A 23,725-nucleotide genomic window follows, 5' to 3' on the forward strand; every position below is an offset into this window, starting at 1 on the left:
CACATCCACGATTGACGACGAATGTCACTTTGCTGTTTCTTGTTTCGCTTGTTTTGGCACTTTGTGCCGGCGATAAACATCCATAATGTTCTGGATCCATGCCTGTTCTGGGAGAACGAGGAGACGAAATTGTATTAAAATAATTAATGATTGGGGAAAATTTTCCACAACTATCCCGGGGGGTTTAGAAAGGATACAATGCATATAAACACTGTAATATTATAGTATAAGACAGTCTCATATTGACGGTATGAGTGCTTTCGACAATATGTGATGTATATTTTTCCAATAAAAATACCCATAAAATTATAAATATGCTTTCGGAACCGCAATAAGTGTATTTGTTTTCAGAATGTTCCAACCAGTAATAGCGTCAAATTTAGAAAATCTATAACGAGCGTCTTAGCAAAGTGATTGAGATCAATCAAAGAAATAGTTATCGGTTTCCGTTATACTCTACTAAATTTTTTGGAAATAAATATTGAAATTCAGTCCGCAAATATATATTTCGACTGTGACATACAGTCTTCCTCAGTGCTTATGTGGACTGGTAAAGAGCAAAGCGTAAATCCTGTTTTTTTATTTGTAGTAGGTAAAAATGAAAATTTAGCACCCTTAATTGGAGTTAGGTAGGGAATTATGCGGTCGATTGTTTACCGTACAATGTCTGGGGTTTTTGGGAAGCAGATTGAATAGCCATGAGGGGTGATTACCTGCGTCTTTATTGAGAAGCGTGCATGAGTGTTGTTTATAAATTTCTAAACTTTCAGCTACGTCTAATTTCCATAAATTATTAACGGGGCGGAGGAGGTGGATGTTATCCGAAGTTAGTGGATGTTCCTCGTTAAAAATATGTTCAGCCACTTTTGATTTGAAAAGGTGTGGTGGGGCATTTGTTGAAACTTTACTTGCTTTTGTCACTTCTGCGAAATGTTCTTTGAAACGTATCCCTAGGTTACGTTTAGTTTGTCAAATGTAAACCATGTCACAGTGACTGCATGCAATTTTATAAATTCCAGCTTTGTTCAGGGTATCAATAATACCTAACACTTCAAACCATCCCTTCCAGCATAAAATGGCATCCTTCCATCATATGATCCACCGCATGGAAACTTTACCTCTAAGTGAAGTAGCCAAGCTAAAGGAACTGGAATATATTTTCGAAATTGCTAAACTTAATGGCTACAATGAAAGTATCATTCAAGCCATTGTTGATAAAAAGAAGCGTGCTCAAATTCGGAAATCTTTTACAACACTCACCTCAATAACAGAAGATCTGAAAAGGGTAGCCGTTGAATATGACGTTAACTTGACACGCCCACTTCGTTCAAAATTTAGAAAATTTGGGATGGATATTGTCTACACTAGTAGAAATACCCAACTCAAAACAAAATTAGGGTCTACCAAAGACCCTATAGATACCCTGAACAAAGCTGGAATTTATAAAATTACATGCAGTCACTGTGACATGGTTTACATTGGACAAACTAAACGTAACCTAGGGATACGTTTCAAAGAACATTTCGCAGAAGTGACAAAAGCAAGTAAAGTTTCAACAAATGTCCCACCACACCTTTTCATAACAAAAGTGGCTGAACATATTTTTAACGAGGAACATCCACTAACTTCGGATAACATTCACCTCCTCCGCCCCGTTAATAATTTATGGAAATTAGACGTAGCTGAAAGTTTAGAAATTTATAAACTACACTCATGCACGCTTCTCAATAAAGACGCAGGTAATCACCCCTCATGGCTATTCAATCTGCTTCCCAAAAACCCCAGACATGGTACGGTAAACAATCGACCGCATAATTCCCTACCTAACTCCAATTAAGGGTGCTAAATTTTCATTTTTACCTACTACAAATAAAAAAAAAACAGGATTTACGCTTTGCTCTTTACCAGTCCACATAAGCACTGAGGAAGACTGTATGTCACAGTCGAAATATATATTTGCGGACTGAATTTCAATATTTATTTCCAAAAAATTTAGTAGAGTATAACGGAAACCGATAACAATTTCTTTGATTGATCAGTAATAGCGTGCTTTTCACAACCGAAAGAAAAAGACAGGCTCTACAACATGATATCGTTAAATCAAAGTGCCCATTAGTCTGTATTATAAAAAAAAAAAAACAAAAGTGCCATTGTTTCGATTTAGTGAACATCGTCTGTAACTTTTTTTCAACATGAAGCACCACGCGCCACCGCCGTACACAATTGAGTGGAGACGCATGGTGTTCAATGGGAAACTGCTTTAATTTTAAAGAGTTGACATTCTTCTACGTTAAAAAGAAAAATAGAAGAAATGTTGTGAGATTGTGCGTGTTTCATTCAGTGCCCGGCTACGCCTATCAGAACCAATACAAATATGTGTGAAATCTTTACGAGGTTAGTATCAAAAATTATTAAACAATTGTACACCGTAACTTGGAGGCAATTTGCCGGTAATCTTCTATTTTACTAGTACAATAAACAGAAATAAAAATCTCTGAAATAATTCAGGGTATTAAAAAAACTGACTACTCGAAAGATACCAAGCTGTTGGTGGTAGGGCATAAGAAGCAGAGCAATAACTATTCTTCGGTTTATTGTGAATAATTTGTTTGCCAAAGTTTCTATGTGTACTTTTTCACGCGGGGCCAACGTTGACATGTTTGTGTTCATGTTTCATAATTCTTTCGACAACCAGCCGAAGTATAGCTGTATGTATAATATATTTTTTTACAACCCTTTTTATATTCATAGGAAATGTTTCTGTCAGCACTTGTTTTCAGATTATAGAACCGATTTAGCAAACATTCACAATAATCAAATAAAGTTTCAAATCGAGGGACACTACTTCAATCATCCTGAACCTATTTAAGCATTAGCACCTGTTCTGCAGAGGAATATTTCACCCGAATTCAGCACCCGAATGGCGCGTGATTATTGGGACGAAAAGACTGATTTAAAATAATTAAGTTTTATCACAACATAATTTCCATATTTGTCTACTATTTGTATAACTTTGTCGTCTGTGTATGCAATTATTTTCGAAAATTTATCTTCAACGAGTTGAACGTGTCCGACGTTGCGTGGATTTAAACTTTCGAAATGTAAAATCATTATTATATTTAAAAAAAACTAAGTTATTTTCATCATTCAATCTGTGCAGAAAAAGAACAAACGTGACAGCCTTCTCATATTTAGCTCAAAATTGGGGGAGTCGAACATATACGATGACTATGAAAAACGTTAACATTGCTTACTTTTGCTTTGTTGGTTAACGGACCGTTCACCGGTCTAGGGCCGAACGAATTAGAGATCTCCAGCTTCTTCTGTCTTGGGCAACCGTTCTCCAGTCTCCTCGTACACCAGCAGAACGTGCATCTTCTTCCACCGCGCACATCCACCGCGTGCGAGGCCTACCACGGAGTCGACGGCCTCTTCCTGGTTCTCTACTGAAGATAGTTTTAGCGGCTCTCTCGTCAGGCATTCTGGTTACATGTCCAGCCAAATGAAGCCTGCCCCGCTGTATTACCTTCACCATATCAGCATGTTTGTATACCTGGTACAACTCGTGATTCATGCGTCTGCGCCACACTCCATCTTCTAGTTTACCGCCAAGTATCGATCGCAGAACTTTACGCTCAAAAACTCCGAGCACTCGTCGATCAGCGTCCATGCTTCATGTCCGTAAAGGGCCACCGGGAGTATCAGCGTCCTTTACAGCGCTAGTTTTGTGCGAGTTTGTTAACTACGGGACCTTAGCTGGTTACGTAGTCCGTAGAAGGTCCTGTTCGCAACTGCAACTCGTCGTTTCACTTCACGGCTCATATCGTTGTCACATGTTACAAGTGTACCAAGATAAACGAATTCGTCAACCATTTCAAATCGTTCCCCATCTATCTCAACCTCAGCACCAACACCACGGGGACTCCCACGCTCTCTGCCAGCTACCATGTACTTCGTTCTGGCAGAGTTAATGACAAGTCCCAATCTCGCTGCTTCTCTCTTAAAAGGTACGAAGGCCTCCTCCACGGCCTTACGGTTGATACCGATGATATCGATGTCGTCCGCAAAACCAAGAAGCATGTGTGATTTCGTTATGATCGTACCGTTTTTTTCCACGTTTGTTCTTTGTACTACACTCTCAAGAGCGATGTTGAACAGTAAGTTGGAGAGCGCATCCCCCTACTTCAGTCCATCCAACTTTACGAACGCGGCTGATGTTTCGCCAGCTATCCGCACGCACGATTTTGATCCCTCCAGCGTCATACGAATCAGCTTAATTATTTTCGTAGGGAAACCGTGTTCCAGCATGATCTGCCACAGCTCGTTACTTTTCACTGAGTCGTATGCCGTCCTGAAATCCACAAACAGAACTTCCGGAACTTATCGAGGATCTGTCGCAGGGTGAAGATTTGATCCGTCGTAGAACGCCCTTGTCGAAAACCAGCCTGGTATTCGCCAACGCCTTTTTTTAGCTCATTAATCGCCTTTTTCACCTCCTCCTGTGTTGGTGGCTCCACAGCTTGTTCGTCACTCAGAATCGTCATCTTGTTCCTGCTCTGCTCAGCCAGCTCCTCACCGTTCAATAGCGCCTGAAAATGCTCCTTCCACTTGGCTGCAACCGTCGGTTTATCAGTAACACATGACCGGCACAGGGAAATACCTACTTCTGACTCTGTTGACAGTTCTATAGAATCTCCGCACGTCGTTTTGAGCATAGCTGTCCTCTGCGTTGGCGAGCACCTGCTCCACGTACTCACGCTTCTTCCGACGGTGGGTTCTATTTTCGGCAGCTCTTACCACCCTGTACCTCTCTCTGTTCTGACGCGTAGCCGCAGTGAGCATGCGGCTGCTGGCACAGTTCTTCTCATCTGTCGCTCTCTGGCACTCGGCATCGAACCAGCCATTAGGCTGTCTTCCACGCGTCGTACCTACCACCTCTCTCGCAGCCGTTTCGATGGCGCCGTGGATGCTGCTCCACAGCCCATTTATGTCTTCCACTCCTTCCTCCTGCTGTTCTGCGATTCGTTGATCCAGCTCTCTGGCGAATTCTGCTGCCACGCCATCAGCTTTCAACCGCTGAATGTTAAAACGCGTCGTCCTCTCTGTGCGAGATTTCAGCACGTTCGACAACCGTGCACGGATCTTACAAACGACGAGATAATGGAATGGTCAGAGTCAAGGTTTCCGAAAAGTGCCGACCGTCAATCAGTACGTGATCGATCTGGGAGCAGGCTTCTCCATTTGGATGCCTCCAGGTTTGTTTCAGAATATTCAAACGTGGAAAATAGAAGCTAAATATGGCCATTCCTCTGGCCGCGGCAAAGTTTATCAGCCTCAGGCCGTTTTCATTGGTTGACGAGTGGAGGCTATGCCTTCCAATGACCGGACGGAAGAATTCCTCCCTCCCAACCTGTTGGTTTGCGTCTTCGATGACGACTTTTACGTTGTGTTTTGGGCACTCGCCATAGATTCACTCAAGCTTGTCATAGAACTCATCTTTGACTTCATCGGATTTGTCGTTTGTCGGTGCGTAGGTGTTGTATTTAATTAAAATGTAGTTGCAGAATTTGCCCTCAATCCTCAACACGCATATACGGTCATCTACGGGCTACCCCCGAATGACTCTTGTTTTCTGATTTCCCAGCACTACGAAACCGACGCCCCGTTCCGCTGCTTTGCCGCCACTGTAGTAGATGTGGTACTTGCAAGAATTGCGTGCAATAGGGTCTACTGCACGGAATTCCCTTGCTCCGGAATTTGGCCACCGAACCTCCTGAATCGCTGCGATTTTGACTCCCTGCCGCTGTAGTTCTCGAGCAAGCAAGCCAGCCCGCGCCGGTTCATTGAGAGATCGGACGTTCTAAGTACCCAATTTTCAATCGTTTACCTTAATCTTTTTCCGTGTTCGTAGCCTAGGTCTTTGCCGATTGATCCGTTCCGTATTTCTAAATTCGTTGTTCGTGGTTGAAGAAAGGTTTCGGTATGCTACCTTACCAGGGTCGCGATACCTACATCCTGCTGATGGGGCTGCCATCTTAGGTGTAGCTGGCGGGATACAGCATTCCATAATTCAGCCGCCCGCTCCGGGTCAGACGCTGTTGTATGCCGCCCCTATGGGGATACAGCAGCGTACGACCCCCAATGAGGTATATACGAAGGAGCGGTTGATGAGCGTGGTTGCAAGTGTTAGATAGCAACATTTTTCGCGTGCTGAGATCGTAACGTCACAACAACCAATTATACACAGTTTGGTGCTGGAACATGTAGGAATTTTGTTTGAAATATGGATTGTAAATCGCATGGAATGCATTATATTTTTGTACTATGATAATATCAAAAACAACATGTGTCTCCCAGATATTATCATATATTACGAAATCTTTTAAAATTGACTGACGAAAACGATAACGTAGTCTCTTGTAAATCACTTTAAATGCTTATGCCTGAATATTTCGTATTTTCAACCTCTTGCGATCAACGATGGATCGTTGGTCGTTGAGTTTTTTAATTTATTTTTGACAATTGATCTGTGGATGAATATTGTCGTAAGTAGAGCGCTCAGTCATTGGTTGCCTCGCTTCATCCAACAAGCCACCGCCAGCCCCAGTCGAAAAAACGTTCTCGCCGGTGCTTTGACCTGCTCGACCGAAAGAGCGCATTCTTCAGCTGGTGCATTTGCCTCGTTTCTCGTGCCTCTGCCTCGTGTGTTAGCTCTGCTACCAGCGCGGATCTAGCTCGCACCGTCCGTGACGCTAGATTCACAGGTAGAAGGATAAAATTTGTTGGAACAGCTGAAAAGTAAACAATTACTTTTGGACAGATTGATACATTACACGTGTCCAGCCATTTGCCAACCCAATGTAATATATTAAGGTAGGTTATAATCTGTAACTTTTATGCTCTTGCGTTTAATACTTTTAGAAAGAAATATTTCCAAAGCTTCCAAGCTGTCTAGACTAAAAACTAAACAAACTGAAAACTTGTTTGAAGAACTATACTGCTGTGGAACGCATATCAGTCCCATCTGTGTTTTTATTTAATTTAAGTTATGGCCACCATCGGTTGACGGTTCACGTCAATGTTTTTTTCAAGATAAATGTAAAAATTATATAATTTGCAGAGGCGAACCAGCCAAAGGCTGAAAGCCTCTCTAATAAAAAAAAAATATAATTTGTTCTGCAAAATTTTCAAAAACAATCAGGTTAGTTTGTCCCATTTTAAAAGTAATCTCAATTAGTCCCATACTGGATATTTAAAAAGCAACGTTTGTATCCAAAGTTTTGATGCTTTTTAATATATTATTCTTTCTTGTTAATGTTAAGTAAAACTATACGAAAAACAATTAAAGTGATAAAAAATAGTCAGATAAAAACCGAGACAATTGTTACAGTTAGAATAAATATAAGTACCCTACACATGAAGCAGAGCAATGAAGTCGCAGTAGTCGAAGGCACACGCAATATGCCACCAGAAACCACACTACTTTGAAGCAGTTGAAATTTGATAGCCACCGACAGTCCGCCAGTCTCTAACCAAAGCGACGCTGCTAAAAAATGACAAGTAACAGACAGCACGGCTTATGAGGAATAAAACGAACTGTCAAACGAGAGACAGTCAACTCGATCGAGAATTTCTTTTTGTGTGAGAAGTCGTCGGGTGCACATCGCGAGTCAACCGCGGACGAAGTTACTTCTTGGTAAGAAAAAATTGTAACCTCACATAGCCACGCCATATTGAAGCCATCGTCCTCGTTGCAGAAGAGCCGGCGAACGATCAAGCCAACAACGGACAAAGTCCCGCTGAGGCATTAAAGAGAGAAAACCAAGAAAGGCCCTCCAGAGAGGTAACAAAAATCATAAATGGATGAGAAGACACCTGTACTCACGTGGTGATTTGTGCACAGGGCTTTTTTTTCCTGTTTCTTTTTCATGTTTGTGTGCTGTGGTGCGGTGTTCCGAATTTCGGCGGCATCGGATTCGAACGGACTGTTCGGAAACGTGCAAGTCGGCACGGGAAGGACTGGAGCGGCTTGAGGATTGGTAGCTGGGAGCGGTGGCGGACTGGTGTTGCTGGACGGACGCCGTGAAGACCGGATGGCAGTCAAGTGAGCTAGACTAAGTAACGTGGGGTCGCACGGAGCGCGAAATGCCCGGCGACAAAAGTTGACAGGGAATGAAAAGCATAGGAGATTAGAGCGGGACGGGATGAAGAAGGAAGGAAAATACACAGAAGTTGTTTGGGTAGATTTGTGGCCAATTTTCTTCAATTTTTGGTAAAACCTTTTTATGATGAGGTTAGCATATAGAGAAAAACCTACAACACAATCTTCAACGAAGTTTTTGCACGAGAATAAACAATATTTTCACACTTTCAAAGTGATTCACTTCCAGCAAGACAATAAGTTTGATAACTGTTAACAACAACAAGCGGATTCCGTGGCCATGTGACTGATATACGATTATTTCACACGCTGTCCTTGGGTACTAAAGTTTATTTGGCTACCAAAATAAATTTCTTATTAACTTACATGATAGTCGTTACACGCAATTAAGCTCTTAAAGAATGTACAGAATTCGGAACAAAACATAACACTGTCAGGGCGAATAAAACTAGGATTTGGTGTAAAATGTTTTCACTCCTTCATTTCTTTTCATCCGATACTGTCCTATTTTATCTAATACTGTTTACCGTGGGGAGAACAAAGCGGATTCCATATTCGTTCAATTTCATTTAACCAACCATTGTTTGACCGAAGACTCTGCTGAACATCCATTTTTTAAGTTTCATGGTGATTCAGCTGAAAATGAACGAAGAATCTCCAAAACGATGTCGGGAAATAGCATGTCATGCTCAATGTATATCTCACTTTTTAATTATCAATACCGCAGCTGACCACTCCTAATGCAAATTAATTTTCGGAATGTTGGTTTAACACTTTCTACTACTAGAGACCAAGAAATTCACTGCATCATCCACAACTGTTGAAAGTGATGCTGCGTTATTTGTGGGAAATCTTATCGTATAGTCATTTCTCTGCTTCATCAACAAATTCCATCGAAAAATTTGATACCCCTCACCGGAAGATAACAGCTTTCAACAAACAAAACGCATTGCGAAAAGTTGTTCCGATTTGGCATCATAACCATAACTTCAAGCGGCAAACTTTACGCCGACCGGGAAGGTGGGCTGTGCAGCAACCAATAAACTTTTCATATCATCAAACCGAATCCAGACTCCCTCGGGTCAATGATTTCCTCGTTTGACACGGCATGTTACCTGGAATATTAACATAGGAAAGTCATACACTTGCGACTACCGGAGGGGTGTTTTCGATGCTCTTTGTCTGTGTGTTGGGTGGTGGAAGAAAATGGAACCTAGAACGGTAGGAAAGCCTTCCGCATTTGTTCCTGGCAGGAAACAGCTATCTTAGTTGTTTTGCCACTACGGGAGGCTGCTAGCAGGCATTCACGATTATAATAATAACAATAATAATCATCATCAGAAGCGGATCCGGCGATGAGACGACTGTTGATGGTAGCTTTCCGGCTTTCCCCGGTATGGGGAAAACGGAAACAACAGTATCATTTCAGTTCGGTTGAATCGAGCCAAACGGTGAAAGTCGGAGCCGTTAAGGTTGGTTCACTAAATACCGAAACGCACACGGTGAACGGTCAAGTGCACCGGGCAATCCGTTCGGCTTCTGATTCTGGAGTTGGCAGAAAATCTAGTGTAGGAGGGGAAATGAAACTAATAAATGAACTCAACTCTGCTACGTTCCTTGTACTTGAAAACTTTTCACCCATCCAGCATGTTATTGTAGTTCTCACCGCAAAAGTTTGTGTTTGCTACTGGCGTGTTAGTGTGAGGACTAGAAGATTGCTGTGGGATGATTTTTTTCGTGTTGTTTAATGTACCAATATAATGTAGATGACATACAAATTGTGGAAGCTAATCTGAGTATTATTCTCTTTTTTCTTTCAGGTATGAACGATCAACATACACTCGGAGAAGATTATCTTCGTTCAAGTAAATCATAAACTAAAAAGTGTTTACAAAAATTATTTTTCAATTATAATTGATAGTAAAAATTGGAAATAGGATTTCACTTGCTTGGTTGGAGAACGCAACTTCTGTTGAATAATTCAAAAAGACTGAACAAATCTGTTTCGATTGATTTTCTGGGAAAATGCTCTAACATCGATTGAATAGCCAGACGCTTTGGATGCATTCAGGTTCTTCTCGAAAATCTATTAGACATCTATATTTTGAAGTGTGAACTATCATGTATACACTACACTATACAGATTTAATCCTTATAGAAATCATGTTTCATCACATCTAAAACATGGAGAACAAACTGTGATGCTTGTACCTATATACCAGTAAAACCACTTTTCGTAGAAACTCACAAATACGAATTACGTCGGCTGTACGTGAGTGCGGTTTAGACTAACAGATTTGTCGAATTTTCATGCGTGGTAGTTGTAATCTTTTGTGGAATCATCGTTCGAAAGGAGTTATTTTTTCGACAGAGCAGTCTTTCTAGGGCATTGAAGATTTGTTACCAGGTCAGTCTTCATCAGATGAAACCTGCACACAAAATATCCTTGTTTTAAATAACTCGAGAACGTTTGCAGCTTAAAACATAGAACTTTCTGTCGTTTCTATGTCAGCTCTTTCAGATCTGAATGAAATTTTGCTGTTATTTTGACTGCCATGCGCAACTATTTGTTCGTATTAGAAATCCGACTAACTTATTGTTAAAAACAGCATAGGGCAGAAACACACCTTAAAGCCGTGGTGGCTCATGCCGTATCAAGAATTTCTCTCCGCCGTCCTTATAACTTCGAGGTCGTCTGCGAAGCCCATGAGTTGACTACCTCTGTTAAAAATCGTGCTTCTCGTTTTGATGTTCGCTCATCGGATTACACCCTCAAGAGTAACGTTGAACAACGTGCAAAATAATCCATCTTCTTGTTTCAACCCTCTGCGTGCTTCGAATGAGCTCGATAATATCCCTGATACGCACACGTAACACATCACTCGATCCAAAGTAACTCTAAAGAGTCGTGTAAGTTTACTCGGAAAACGGTAGTTGTGCATTATTTGTCATAGCTGCTCACGATCGACTGTATCTTACATTGCCTTAAAGTCCACGAAGACGTAGTGTGTGGGTACGTTGTACTCCAAGCATTTCTGAAGAATCTGCCGGAGAGTAAAGATTTGATCGGTAGTAACGCGTGCTTGCATAAAGCCCGCTTGGCACCGCCCTGCGAATCCGTTGACTAGAGGAGAAAGACGGCAGAGCAGAATCTGGGAGAGGACTTTGTAGCCGGAGTTCAACAGCATTATGGTAGTTGCTGCATTGTAGCTGTTCGTTCTTTTTATAGATGGCATACTCCTTCCATCCGTTCTTCCGGTAATCTCTCATTCCTCCAAATCCTAAAAAATACTCATGGGAGTTCCTTTGCTAGTACTCTGCTGGTAGTCTGTCCTTATCTGCGGCCCAATTGTTTTTGTAGTATTACAATTTTCCATTTAATATCCAGGATATCGAAAACTGGGACACTGTTATCGTTTGAAGGCACTCCAAGGTTAACTTCCGTTGCTCCACTATTGAAATGCTCATCGAAAAACTACTTTCACCGATAGACAACCTCGCGCTCGCTTGTGATCAGGTTTCCCTCCTTGTTGCTATACGTATTTTAACTCGGGGCGTAGCCTTTACGGGATTGCTATACCTTCTCGTAAAAGTTGCACATTTCAACAGCCCGAAACAGTTGTCCACCTGTTCACGATCTCCGTTTCCCTGCTGACGTTTCTTTCTCCTCGGAATCGTGGTCAACTCATTTCGAGGCTGTGGCGATGCTTAGATAACTCTGCCAAGCAGGTTTTTTTCCGCTCATGTGGTGGCCTGGGTATATAACCGCACCCTAAACGTGTTTGTGATGTTCGGAAATACCGGCCATTAATGAGAACGTGGTCAATTTAATTTGTTGTTAGATGGTCAGGTGATCTCCAGGTGGCTCAGGAAGCTGCGAAGATGCAGCGTTGGCTATACCTTCTCGTAAAATTTGCACATTTCAACAGCCCGAAACAGTTGTCCACCTGTTCACGATCTCCGTTTCCCTGCTGACGTTTCTTTCTCCTCGGAATCGTGGTCAACTCATTTCGAGGCTGTGGCGATGCTTAGATAACTCTGCCAAGCAGGTTTTTTTCCGCTCATGTGGTGGCCTGGGTATATAACCGCACCCTAAACGTGTTTGTGATGTTCGGGAATACCGGCCATTAATGAGAACGTGGTCAATTTAATTTGTTGTTAGATGGTCAGGTGATCTCCAGGTGGCTCAGGAAGCTGCGAAGATGCAGCGTTGGCGTTGTCGTTCGTAGGCTGTGACCCTCTTTGACCGGTCTATTAATTAATTACCTACCAACCTGGGCGTTGGGTGGTCCCCGTGGTTCTGTGGTTAGCGATGTCGGTCGGCTAGCTCTCCCGAACGCGGTTGTGATATCGGGTTCGATTCCCGATCGAGCCGAGGATCTTTTCGAGCTGGAAATTTTCTCGACTCAGCACTGGGGCATGGTGTATCGTTGTACTTATCCTACACATGCAAAATGTGCCAAAAACAATATCGATAACGAATTCTCTCAACTAATCTAGTTGATCGAGACTGCTATTAGCCCCAAGGCTAAGCGTGCGATATTGTTTTTTTAACCTGAGCGCTCATATCCCCGATAAGGATCTTGATGCCCCGTGGCGAACAGCTGTCGTATGTTGCCGCTAATTGCGCGTAGAACAATTCTTTCTCGTCATAAAGTCTACCTTCGTGCGGGCAGTGGACGTTGGCGATGCTGTAGTTGAAGAAACGACTTTAATCGCCTTTCAGTTGATCACGCAAGATACGCCAAGTACACATAAACCTGTTCCTAGTTCGATGGTTGCTCCACTGCTCTGGTAGAACTGGGCCTGGGCGCCACGGACTCTCCACACCTTCTCTCCTTTGTGACAGCCGCGATGCCGAACTTACCGATCTAACTGCTTAAGCAGCACCCTGTCTCGGCCAACGAAATTTAGCGACTTGCAGTTCCAGGTACCGAGTTTCCATTTCTGGTCCGATTTTCGTTGCCTAGTTCCGTGAACAACGGCCAATGATGTATCAACTTTGCAGCTCCTCGAAGCCTGAGAATTAGAAGCACCTATCCCCCCGCAAAAATATCCACAAACCTGACCACCGAACATCAAACCAAATGGACCACGTTTTCATCCAAGGCCGATTTCCCTTAGAGGTGCAGATATCGCCACAGACCATCACCTAGCTGCTGTACACATGCTCTCTCAAAACTATCCACGGTGTCTCACACACATAGAAGCCGCAATTCTTGGTTCAACATTCGGAATTCGCAGGCTGCTGTGAACTGAGCACGTCTGGTTGACAAAGCATTACCTTCCATAGAGGAACTAAGCGCTTCGACTTTCGACGATGGACGACCGACAATGGGTTCTTGAAGAGGCCACAAGCGCGGCATTAGATGTTGTAACCTTACTACGTGTGTAACCTTAGCATTAATTACCAATCAGATGAGAACCGTGGTGGCTCATGCTGTGTTTAAAAGTTTAGAAGAGTGTTGTTAGTTTTCCAGGCCACCCAGAAGTTCGGCCCACCGCAGCCTTTTGACTTTCGCCAGGTGTGAATTAAGGTTCTCTTCAAATAGCGCGCTGCTGGTTTATGTCCAAAGGCGTTTACATCCTCCACAAGGAGTGCTGTTGTATCGATTCAGTAAAGGACTACTGGACTCCGTGCATCGTCGCATCCGATTCGATCGAAACATTTCCTGATCAAAGTAGGCACGATTTCCAGCTTAGATGCATCTCCGGTTCTATTGGCTGGTGTTATTTTTGGCACCGGTAACCTCAAATACCCGATCTCGTCAAGCTAATCGCCGTCTCCGGAGACTTGAGTAGGGAGACGAACAATGTTGAATAGTAGGTAAATAAGAAAGTCCATTACCTTATTCTAACCCTATGCAATTCAAAAGGGCTTGAGCGTATCCCCGAAATACGCACGTACCACACCACTCGCGATATGGTGACCTTGCCCAACTGCGTCAGTTTATCCGGGAAACCGTTGGTAAGGCCACCTCAAGCCGACAAAGAGACTGAGTTGATGGTTTGAGGTTTGAGGTTTGAGAAGAAAGAAGCTCCAGCAGGAAGCAGATCGTGGGGAATTGGAGCAATTGTTCCAGGCTTATGACACGCACTTGGTTTATAAGGAGACTAGCTGACCCGGTAAACTTTGTCCCATCTATTTTAGGGTTTAATTTAATAATTTTAAACATTTCAAATTCAGTGATTCCTTGCGATTTGTTTGTATCGTTTGAAATGATTGGTTTTATCGGAATGACAACATCCTCGACTTTTGGCTTCGTACATAACCTCTGTTCCGGAAATATATTAGGTGCATTCCAGTAATTTTCGTTTTTTTCCAGAAACTGAAAATGGTCATCTTCGAATTCAGAATGGTGTCCAGGGTCAATGCTTGGCTTCTTTACATCATTTCGATTACGGGCATAACCATATGTAGTAGTATTTGGTTATCTGCCGCTGTTTTTGAGATACTGGAGGTCGCCATCTTGGAGCTCAAAATGGTATTTAGAGACATGCCAGAAGAAGGAAGGGTGTCGAAACATTATGAACATGTTGGTTACACCTAAAAACATTCACCTGCCAAATTTGGTTGTATTTGCTTGATTGGTTCTCGAACTGTGCGAAATTTGAGTTTCATTTGTATGGGACCCTTCCCTTATAAAAGAAGGAGGGTTGTCAAACCATTATGGATATATTTGTTATCCCTAGAAACATCCACCTGCCAAATTTGGTTCCATTTAGTTGATTATTTCTCGAGATAAGCAAAAATTTGTGTTTCATTTATATGGAACCCCTCCCTTCCAGAAAAGGGGTGTCAAACCAATATAGAGATATGCACTCCTTAAAACATCCACATGCCAAATTTGGTTCCATTTGCTTGGTTAGTTTTCGAGATGTGCATAAATTTGTGTTTCATTTATATGGGACGCCTCCTTTTTAGAAGAGAGAGGGGTCTCAAACTATTTAAGTCACCTTTCTCGGCCCTTAAAATCTCTATATACAAAATTTCACGCCGATCGGTTCAGTAGTATCCAAGCCTATATGGATCAGGCAGACATGCAGACAGACAGAGCTGCATTTTTATATGTTTAGATTAAATCCCGTAAAGGCTACTCACCAAGTTCAGATATGTAAAAGGAAACCTGAGCACAGGCGAGCGCGAGGTGGTCACAGTTTACGACATCCTGGGGAAATTGGGTTACTATAGAACAATTTAGGTGCAGACAAGAAGAGACTGCCGGCAGAACTCTGCAAACATGGTAAAGAGGCACTTGCAACGGCACTTCACTGGATAATTTCCAGAGTTTCAGAGAAAAAGAGACTGCCGTCAATAACATGGACGGAATAAATTCCACTACCTAGATATTTTGACTTAGCAGAATGTTTTGTTTCGTTTCACATTCTCGAGTCTGCGTCGCCCCGCCTACATTGCAAAAATCTACGCACAATTTGTTACAAAAGACTGCATGTAAAAAATTCAACTTCATTCTTATTTTTAACACGATAACAAGTGGCGTAATGAAATATATTAATCAAGAGTTGAAAGCAATACATGTGTTTTTCCTACGTCACCATTTCATACAACCTCTAGGGCTGTTTACCCTGTAGTATTTTAGATTCTTCTCCGCGATATATGTCTTTTAACAGAGGGTTTCATAGAACAATATCAGTCGGGCTTTAAGCAAGCACGAGCTTCCACGCGACTTTCCGGCAGATCCTTTAGTAATATCGGGAGTAAAACGCGCGCACATATAACGTCTTTGTAGACTTCATGGCGGCGTACGATATAGTCGATCAAAACCAGCTTTGGCAAATAAAGCATGACTACGGTTTTCCTGATAAACTGACACGACTTATCAAAGCTATCTTTGACCGAAGGATGACGTGTTATTAAATCGTCTAGTCTAAGGAAAATAAACCGATACAGTATGAAAAACTAGATTTATTCTGCTAAACTTTCACTCATGAAATGAACTAACTAAAATCAGATACAAAACCCTTTTAGTAGTTGCCGAAACTTTTTTAGAAGAACGCACTTCACACCCTGCCGTACTAAAACAGGATGGGAATAATATTCTTTTAACAAATAAACAAAAAGCCTAATGATTTCAGAGATACTCATCAGAGTTTTGACGTAGAACTACGTCTTTTGGTAAGCTCCTTTAACGTGGGGTCTAAATTGGAAGTTTGTAATCGGAGCATAATAAAACTTTTGTTCACCTTAAAATTCTTATAACTCGATCAGTTTTCAATAAATGAGCCGTTGAGAGCAAAAGTGGTACATGTGCCATTAGGTTAATTTTTCAGGAGACGCGATAAACGAAAACACTCAAATAGGTAATTATTTTCAACAATTTTTTTCAACATAACTGCACTAAATCATTGCTGGAAAGGTTTCAAAAGACAGTACATGAAAACATAACGAGTTCTGGTTGAGAAACCTACACAAACTTCAATGGAAAAACATGTACCACTTTGGTTCTATGGGAAAGATAATGACAACCAGAAAACGTTGAGAGTAAAAGTGGTACATGTCCAGTGTGAGCATGAATGATGCATTATAGCCTCTAATTTGAAGACATAGAACATTCATATCTTCAGCAGAGTTGTCCAAGTGATTGAGTACTATTCAATGATGATCTGTTTGTTGAGGAATTCTGTCTCTTCGTGGCGCTAGTGTATATGTATTTGGTAACAGCATACGATTTGATACTGAAATAGGTGAAACACTAGCGCCACGTAGTGAGAAATTTCCTGTCTGATCTTCATCTGAAAGTACTCAATCACTTGACCAACTTTGCTGAAGACATGATTGTTTTATATCCTAAGATCCTCGACTTACAATTTATCTAACATGCACAGACTGGACATGTACCACTTTTGCTCTCAACGAAATGGTGATTATGTTATTTACCAAAAATTGTTTTGGCTATAACTTTGGTTTAGGTTGTCAGATCTCGGTTTCTCTTTGACATACTAGTACATTACTGCGTTCTGCATCAATTTATGCAAAAAAAAACCAAAAAGTGCAAAAATGGCACATGTACCACTTTTGCTCTCAACGGCTCAAATATCCTTCGATTTTGCGGATCCACGAAACTGCGAAAAAATGTGTTGTTATTAGCCTACCATTGTACTATTGAAAAATATAGAGCCTTGTTTTGAACGCAAACTTTAGCCAATACCATCCAATCCGCGTATTTTCGGAACCTGATATCCAGGGGCCTGAAATCAACTCCAGGCTCTATTTTAAATCTCAAGATAGCGGTTTCTGGATAGCAGCCCAAATTGTCCTAAGTGTTTCCGTAATACACAGAGCTTGTCGACCGCACGTTTTCGTAATTACTCTTACGTGATCGATCTGAGCTAGTGAAGTTGCAAAAAGAACCTTGCATATGGCTACTTGGGATTAGTTTTCAATCTTTAGTGTACAACAATTCAGAAGCTACCGCGACCCAATAACGGCGCCGGCCACGTCCTTGCGATCGTTAGGGTAAGGAAGGAGGTGTAACATTAATTGTTGTCGGAGACCAAGTTTATCTCTGCATCTCCACGACTGCTACGGAAAGGAAGGGTTGTGTTACCGTGGTAAAGGGCCGAGTCAGACAGTGTTGCACGAAGGCAATTCATCACGAAAACGAACGAACGATTAGCATATTCACTATAGGGCGGCGCGGGCGAATGCAATTCATTACCAGAAGCACCCAACTTTTTAAACATTTGACAATTACTATTCCCGGGGACCCTCAAAAATGCAAATACACTTCGGCAAGTGTGAATTTTCAATTTTTAAATGATACATAAAAGCTAAGAATTGACTTTATGCGCTATTTGTAAAACCACGGTTCCCTTCGGTTTATGGGAAACAACAGAAAATAGTCAAATACCATTTATTTTAGGTATTTTTGTAACCGAAATAATATCCAGAAGCCACAGACGCCGTTTCGAATTCGAGCATGCGACTTCTAGTTTCTGGAAAATAGCCAAAATTGCCAAAATGATGCACAGAGTCCGGAAATCGACTTCAGACGCCATTTTTGAATCTAATATGGCGACATCCTGTGTCCAGAAAAGACTAAATATCCCCCAATAACGGTATTTCCGTAGTCAAGAAGATGAACAAAAGCCAAAAATTTGAAATCCGATCTGGTACATTTTCCGAAACTAGGATGATATTCAAAGGCTGAAAACCGATCCTAGACATCATTTTGAATTTACACTGGCGACTTCCGATTTTTGGAAACAATCAAAAGTTGCCAAAATGATGTCCTTAAAATCGATTGCAAATGCCATTTTAAAATGATTGTGTATAATGTTATTATTTGGAAAACAGCCAAAAATGGCTTAATACCACTCAATGTGGGTATACCCGAAATCAAAATGATGCCTATAGACCGGAAATCAACTCTAGACACCATTTTGAAATCCAAAATGGCAACTTCCGGTCTTCGGAATTATTTAATACAACCCAGTATGGTTATTTCTGGGACCAATAATGATACCCAAAGGCCAGAAATTAATCACAGATGCCATACTAAATCTTTTCAGTGCCATCACATTATTTCCAGAAAGCTTTTTTGTTAATGTTAGATGAGAATTACTGACATGAACTTATTGGTATAAGATAGTCTATCGTCATGATACCATCTATCATTCATTTAATGATTGAAAAAGAGAAGTGTTTTTCGAGCTTATTCCTTATCTTGTCTTAAAATAACAAATCAGTCAGTGCAGTGGGTGGGGCCGACAACATTTCACCAGTGAATGCAGTGGGTGGGGCCGACAACATTTTGTACCTCGTTCGTGACGCCCCACAGTGCGTTGAATGTAGGGTAAAACGGGACAAAAATCAAAACTACACGATTTTGTCGATAAAACATGTTGATGTAACAAGGAAAGTTGTTCGTTACCTTCAGAACTACTAAATTCATAAGGTTCTTATGTGATTCACTAAATCACAAAACTGTCCCAAACGCCAACGCACTCATCCTATACCAGAAACCGTTAATCTCTTTGTAAAAGTTGTACATTATAACGAAACTGCGGTTTCTATGTTTCACTTACATTTACATAATTGCAAAAGTGACTTAAGCGCAATTATAACGAAAAAAATATTATTTTGGGTATTCTTTTAGATATTCTTTTATGTAATATTTTTATTATTTTTTATATATTTAATTACCAGAGTAATAAATAATTTCAAAATTCTTCATGATGCATATTATATTATCAAGTCAAGTTTTAGGTCATCTTCAGACGAATTGGAATAGTTGTTCGAAACGGTAGCAGCAAATACTAGTTCTTCTGGGGAGTTATTTTCAACTAGCTCTGCAACTCGTCGTTTTTTTAATTCTGGTGAGCAGCTTTAAAAAAGTTTCTAAGGACGCCCACGAGAAAAAATGTGGTTTTATTCATAATTATTATTCTCACCGAATCGAGGAAGAGCAAGCGGTGACTCCAACCAAATTTCATGCTTTTCCATGAAATGCTTTTTCATCCTATTAAATTTCTCCCATTTCGAGCTCAAATTCGAATGATATACAGCAGAAAACTTGTGCAATTTATTTATTAACATGCTCAACTGTGTCTTCTGGTAGAGACGATGTCAAATATCGAAATACACATGATATTCCTTTGCTTACATTGCAGTAAAACCACTTCTCAAAAATCTGCCGGTTCATGAGCAATCGGCATTGACATAAAAAAAATATAAAATCTCGCAAAGTTGCAGCTAATTTTTATATATTTTGTAGAGGACACTTCAAGCAAACTTTTGATATATGTTTTAGAGAGGAACTCGGTGGAACTTCTTTTAAAACGCTAGCAAAAGTTTGAGTTCGCGTTTTTTCAAGGATTATTACCTTCACCAACTCATCATACCGATTAATCAAACACACAATCAAACACGAAACCAAGTCTCTCTACCAATGAAATATATTGCAATAACCTTGATTGTTATTTTCCATTTTATTTTATTGGAATACACGAAGTAATTAGGTTTTACCAACGTTTAGAAAACGCGCGACAATTTAGCACGAAATGTGAAACTAATGATTCCTCTGGACGCTGATGCTTGCTATGCTTGTATTAGTATTTGTGATGCTTCCCAAAGCTTACCAATACTTGTTCACAACCCAGAAGATATCTGTGAACACTTCTGAGTACTTGGTGCATCCAAACAAAAAAGAAAGAAAAACGATTTTTGTCTATAGCTCAACGCACTGTGCGCCCTCAAGAAAATCAAGATCATAAATTGATAGGTAGCGCGTGTCTAAAGTGATAAAAAAGGCGTTATTTTGCGTTGCAAAATATCCCCTCAAGCGTATCCATTGAACAAACACCGACTAGCGGACTGACTGCAAGTGCTGCTCGCGTAAGAAAACAGCGCCATTACCCGAGGCTGCCCGGAGCCGTTTAGGGTTTTGTGATTATCATAACGACTGTTTGCCAGCCACCCCGGTGAAACTTGCTGTCCTGTCACCGCCGCAATGTAAAAAGAGCAGACCACAAAGCCATTGTTTCACCACCCGAATACCGGCGCACAAAGCGATCAGAAAAGAACCACCAACGGAATTAATTACCGCTGGCGCTTCCCGGTTTTTAGCGCAACAATTTAATTTAATTGCTACATTAACGTCATCAATCATTAATTTTCCCAAGCAGCATTACACTGTCGCCGACTCTCGGGCTGGCAGCGCAAAGCAATTCTGAGAAACGGAAAAAACACAGCTTTTTAAATTAATTTCCAACAAACACACGCCAAAGTGGATCAATGTCTCAGTCTGTTTGAAATTGAAATCCTCCCATCAAAATCTCATTAGCGGACGCCCTCGCTGACAGTGCCAACTCTACCGTGTGGAAATATGCCAATGTGCAATTTTCGAAGGCTAAATTCTCCCCCGGAGGCATATTTCAACCTCGGTTTTCCAGGTGTAGTATGAATAGTAAATTGCTTCTGCCAGATCATCATGACGCGGTGCGAAGACGGCTGCAGCGCACACGAGGAAAGTAATTGACTTACGTAATTGTTACATGGAAAGTACATTAGCCATATATCGAATCGGATTTCAATCCACATACTCGCACACTCTAGAAACGTGCCAATCCGATTCCTCTACTGAAATCATCGTTGCCGGCAGGTGAATGAATATTGAATTAGTAATTAATAATGTGTTGGAAATTGACTTCCAGTTAATGGGATAGTTTATTTCGCAGCACGGTGCAATAACGGAATTTTAAACACTAAACACTGGATCCTAATTCATATGTACATGTGCTGATTTTGCAGCAAATTTTTAAGCTACACGCACTTTAAATCCGAGCGATCGCAAATTCAAAATTGCTTTCCCAACGCTGCCGATGGCAATAGCGGTTTTCATCTAGCTCATAAACTGACGTGTTTTTCCGCCCGTAAACGTCGAAGTCCGGATGCATTAATGCATAGCATATTTCCCGATCAGCCGGGCTACAACCAGCTGCCAGGATCGAAGCAACGAAAAATCATCCTAGCCGGTCTCGGCCGCGCAGAAGCCATTGCTGGCCGCCTGTGACACATGCGATACACGCGATTCCAATATTGAGGATTAGGTATGTTGTGTCTCAATAGCGTTTCAGCTGATGGACGAACGAACGGACGATGATTCCCGGGCATCAGGTTAGACATGAGCCAAAATCGGGCCTTCCCTAGCAGCAGCAGTCGTGGCTGGGGTCAAAGCCAGCGAGTGGCGAGTGTCGACCGCTGCAGGCTTCATTTGGATGATTCCATAATTTATTCAGTTTGACTTTCCCAGGGACTGACACATTCGGTGGCCGCGTGCTGCTGCTGCTGCTATCTGCAGTTGCTCTGTTTAGTGGCGTGTTGGAAGGTAGAGTGCAGGGGACATTTAATAATAGAACCATGTGTGACGGGACGGGGCTATCATTCGTGGTGTATAACCAACCTACCCACAGGACCGAATCCGTTGGTTTCAACGACACAAGGATTAATCAATCTAGCATTCAGACTAGTTTCCGGTTGATAATTTTTCACTTTTTTACTGGGTTTTAAGCAATCATATTAAATTCGACTGCTTCACTTCCATAGCTTCTGGTTTTCAATATTTTCTTCCTTTACCTTTTGCTTTTACCTTTTACCTTTTACCTTTAACCTTTTACCTTTTACCTTTTACCTTTTACCTTTTACCTTTTACCTTTTACCTTTTACCTTTTACCTTTTACCTTTTACCTTTTACCTTTTACCCTTAACCTTTTACCTTTTACCTTTTACCTTTTACCTTTTACCTTTTACCTTTTACCTTTTACCTTTTACCTTTTACCTTTTACCTTTTACCTTTTACCTTTTACCTTTTACCTTTTACCTTTTACCTTTTACCTTTTACCTTTTACCTTTTACCTTTTACCTTTTACCTTTTACCTTTTACCTTTTACCTTTTACCTTTTACCCTTAACCTTTTACCTTTTACCTTTTACCTTTTACCTTTTACCTTTTACCTTTTACCTTTTACCTTTTACCTTTTACCTTTTACCTTTTACCTTTTACCTTTTACCTTTTACCTTTTACCTTTTACCTTTTACCTTTTACCTTTTACCTTTTACCTTTTACCTTTTACCTTTTACCTTTCACCTTTTACCTTTTACCTTTTACCCTTAACCTTTTACCTTTTACCTTTTACCTTTTACCTTTTACCTTTTACCTTTTACCTTTTACCTTTTACCGTTTACCTTTTACCTTTTACCTTTTACCTTTAACCTTTTACCTTTTACCTTTTACCTTTTACCTTTTACCTTTTACCTTTTACCTTTTACCTTTTACCTTTTACCTTTTACCTTTTACCTTTAACCTTTTACCTTTTACCTTTTACCTTTTACCTTTTACCTTTTACCTTTTACCTTTTACCTTTTACCTTTTACCTTTTACTTTTTACCTTTTACCTTTTACCTTTTACCTTTTACCTTTTACCTTTAACCTTTTACCTTTTACCTTTTACCTTTTACCTTTTACCTTTTACCTTTTACCTTTTACCTTTTACCTTTTACCTTTTACCTTTTACCTTTTACCTTTTACCTTTTACCTTTTACCTTTTACCTTTTACCTTTTACCTTTTACCTTTTACCTTTTACCTTTTACCTTTTACCTTTTACCTTTTACCTTTTACCTTTTACCTTTTACCTTTTACCTTTTACCTTTTACCTTTTACCTTTTGCCTTTTACCTTTTACCTTTTACCTTGTACCTTTTACCTTTTACCTTTTACCTTTTACCTTTTACCTTTTACCTTTTACCTTTTACCTTTTACCTTTTACCTTTTACCTTTTACCTTTTACCTTTTACCTTTTACCTTTGCACCTTTTACAATTTTCATTTTCGATGCGAAAAGGTGCTTTTAAACTTTACATCTTCAACTTTTATACCTTTCGCAATTCACCTTTCACCTTTTCACCTTTTACTTGGTTGCTCTTCACCTTTTCAACTTATACCTATTCACCATTTACTTTTCACGCTTTACCTTTTATCTTTGTATCCTTTGTCTTTAAACCTTTTACCTATTCATTTTTTTATTTTCTATTTTTTTCTTTCTAT

At 40.7% G+C, this 23,725-nt stretch overlaps 1 protein-coding gene and 1 long non-coding RNA gene across 2 annotated transcripts in view; both read left to right on the plus strand.

Annotated features, from left to right (window-relative positions):
- The window catches only part of LOC129725526 (matrix metalloproteinase-2), a 712,775-nt gene that overhangs the window by 488,709 nt on the left and 200,341 nt on the right, over nt 1-23,725 (plus strand). The gene's annotated exons all lie outside the window — the stretch shown is intronic.
- LOC129725527 (uncharacterized) lies at nt 7,647-8,632 on the plus strand. The gene is made up of 3 exons (XR_008728098.1): nt 7,647-7,696; nt 7,758-7,843; nt 7,904-8,632. It is a non-coding gene; the product is annotated as an uncharacterized LOC129725527 (long non-coding RNA).

Source organism: Wyeomyia smithii, chromosome 2 (genome assembly GCF_029784165.1).
Source record: "Wyeomyia smithii strain HCP4-BCI-WySm-NY-G18 chromosome 2, ASM2978416v1, whole genome shotgun sequence".
Classification (NCBI taxonomy): Eukaryota; Metazoa; Arthropoda; class Insecta; order Diptera; family Culicidae; genus Wyeomyia; species Wyeomyia smithii.